Here is a 2,747-nt window from a genome sequence, read left to right as displayed (position 1 = left end):
GGAACACTGTGACCTTCCCACCGAAGTGGTACCTATTTATCTACTTGCAATTTCTTGCTTTCGAACTGCTAGGTTGGCAGGAGCTGGAACCAGAGACAGGAGCTCACCCTGTCTTGCGGCACACTCGGGTCTCGAACTGCTGAACTACCGACCTTCCACAGCCTGCAGTTCAGCGTCTTAACCACTTGAGCCACCGCAGCTCCATAGCAAGGCAGATTACGGGGTTATAAAAACAGCATGACACCAAGCCCGGTCTCGAATGCATACGGTAAACAGTACAATAAAACTGGATGGACACAATGAAAGCGCAAGGGAATAGAAACCAATATTGCCTTGATCTAGGTGGTGCAGGCTAGCCTGGTCTTGCCACCGCTCAAAAGCTAAGCAGGGTCGGCCCTGGTTGGTACTTGGATGGGAGACCACCAAGGAAGTCCAAGACTGCTACGCAGAATCAGGCAGTGGCAAACCACCTCTGTTCACCTCTTCCCTTGGAAGCCCTACAGGTTGGCTGTGACTTGATAAGGGGAAAAGAGAAGAAGAAGAAGAGATTGGCACTTGGAGCCTCAGAGCGGTCTACAATCTCCTGTGAGGGAGGTGGGGCTGAGTGAGCTCTTTCTAGAACTGCTCTTTCAAGAACAGCTCTGACAGAACTACGGCTTGTCCAAGGTCATCCAGCAGCTGCAAGTGAAGGCGTGGGGCATCCAACCCGGTTCTCCCAGATTAGAGTCTGCACACTTAACCCCTACACCAAAAATTACTACTAACAAGAATGCAATATTTGAGGGAGGAGAAACTGCCTATAATTTCACAGGCACTGAAAATTACAGCCTTGTGGGTTACCTCCTCCGTCTTCCCTTTAGCTCTGACCTGTCATTCATCCCTTTCACCTGGAATGGTGACAGCCCCCCACCAGAGCTGGAAATGGCGGGGAAGGGAGGGTTAGTTTTGAAGAATCGATTGCTCCTCTCCCAGGGCAAGCCCCTGCAAGCGGTGTGCTCCCCCCCCCAATTCACACCACACTGGAAATGTTTAACTCTCCCTCCTCATTAGCAATCTGCTCATGCTTCTGCACTTCCAGAATTCATTATCTGCACACCTTTCCTATTGACATGCAAAGGGAGAACGGAGCCTTCCAAATGAATCCGATCTGGTAACCTCCACCAGGGCAGAACCAAGGGCCTTCCGGCTCCCCGTCTCTCCTGGGTGGACATTTGGAATGAATGTTGTTCTTCTCCCCCCGCCCTCAAATCTTCGCTTGACTTTGTAGCAGAATGCTTTTTTATTTGTAATGCAATCTTGCGCGGGGTTGTTCTAGTGCGTGCGTGTGTGAGATACCATCAAGTCGCAGCCGACTTCTGGTGATCCCAGAAAGGGGCTTTCAAGGCAAGGGAGAAGCAGAGGTGGTTTGCCAATGCCTTCCTCTGCAGAGTCTTCCTTGGTGGCAATCGCCCTTACAAGCACTGACCCTGCTTAGCTTCCGGGATCTGACGAGATTGGTCTATACCAGTGGTGGCGAACCTATGGCACGCGTGCCAGAGGCGGCACTCAGAGGCCTCTCAGTGGGCACGCAAGCCATCACCCCAGCCAGGCCCAGACCGTCATTAAAGTGTGGAATTCTCTGCCAAATAATTTTAAGTAAATGAAAGCATTTGGGATCGCTTTCCTTACTTTGTTTGGATCATCTTATGTAAATGTATGAGTTGTTTTTTCTAAAGTAAAACCTCAGTATTCAGGTTAAATTGCCATGTTGGCACTTTGCGATCAATAAGGGGTTTTGGGTCGCAGTTTGGGCACTCAGTCTCTAAAAGATTCACCATCACTGGTCTATACTATACTGCCTTCCCTCCCTTGATCCAGTCTAAGCCCATTGAAATTACAAATTCATAAAGGACAGGCTAAACAATAGCTATTAGCCATAGTGGCAAAACCTCCGTGTTCAGATGCAGTCTACCGCCAAACAGTAAATCCAGCTAGGAAAAGGGCATAGCCCTCCCTCCACTTACGACTGCGTGTTGAATCTAAACTGTACATCTCGGGGACTTGGGGGAGAACGAATCCGATCTGGATCCTGGTATCCTGCTCGGTTTGGTCCTCAGTCTTTCATGGGCATCCTTGAAGATCATTCTGTCCAAACTGCCTGACAGTTAGAGGGGTTCCTCAGTGGAACAGGCTTCCTTGGGAGGTGGTGGGCTCTCCTTCTTTGGAGGTTTTCAAACAGAGGCTAGATGGCCGTCTGACAGCAATGCTGATTTTGTGGACTTGGGCAGATCATGAGCGGGAGGGCAGGAAATGCCCAGGGAAATGCTGATTGCCAATTTGGGGCAGGAAGCAATTTTTCTCCAGGCCAGTTTGGCCGGGGATCCTGGAAGTTTTTTTACCATCTTCTGGGCATAGAGCAGGGGTCACTGGGGGTGTGTGGAGGGGGAGGCATTTGTGAATTTCCTGCGTTGTGCAAGAGGTTGGACTAGATGACCCTGGAGGTCCCTCCGAACTGAATGATTCTATAGGCACAGTACAGAACGGCTTAAAGCCAGAACAAAAACTGAGCCTTGAAACTAACCAGGGCAGCATCCTGTTCTTGTTCAAAGCCCCTGGAACAGGGAGCATCCCTCAGCCTCCTCCAAACAGTCTCCGAGGGCAGCCCCCCGAAAGACGCGACAGCAGCAGCGTCCTCTGTGGAGTTCTTTGGCAGCTTTCTCAAAGGCAGCCCCGGGAGAGCAAGTTTGCAAACTGCTTTCCGCAGGAAT

Source organism: Gekko japonicus, unplaced genomic scaffold (assembly GCF_001447785.1).
Source record: "Gekko japonicus isolate JY-2015 unplaced genomic scaffold, Gekko_japonicus_V1.1 scaffold558, whole genome shotgun sequence".
In the NCBI taxonomy this organism is placed as follows: domain Eukaryota; kingdom Metazoa; phylum Chordata; class Lepidosauria; order Squamata; family Gekkonidae; genus Gekko; species Gekko japonicus.
This window is presented reverse-complemented; position numbering follows the sequence as displayed.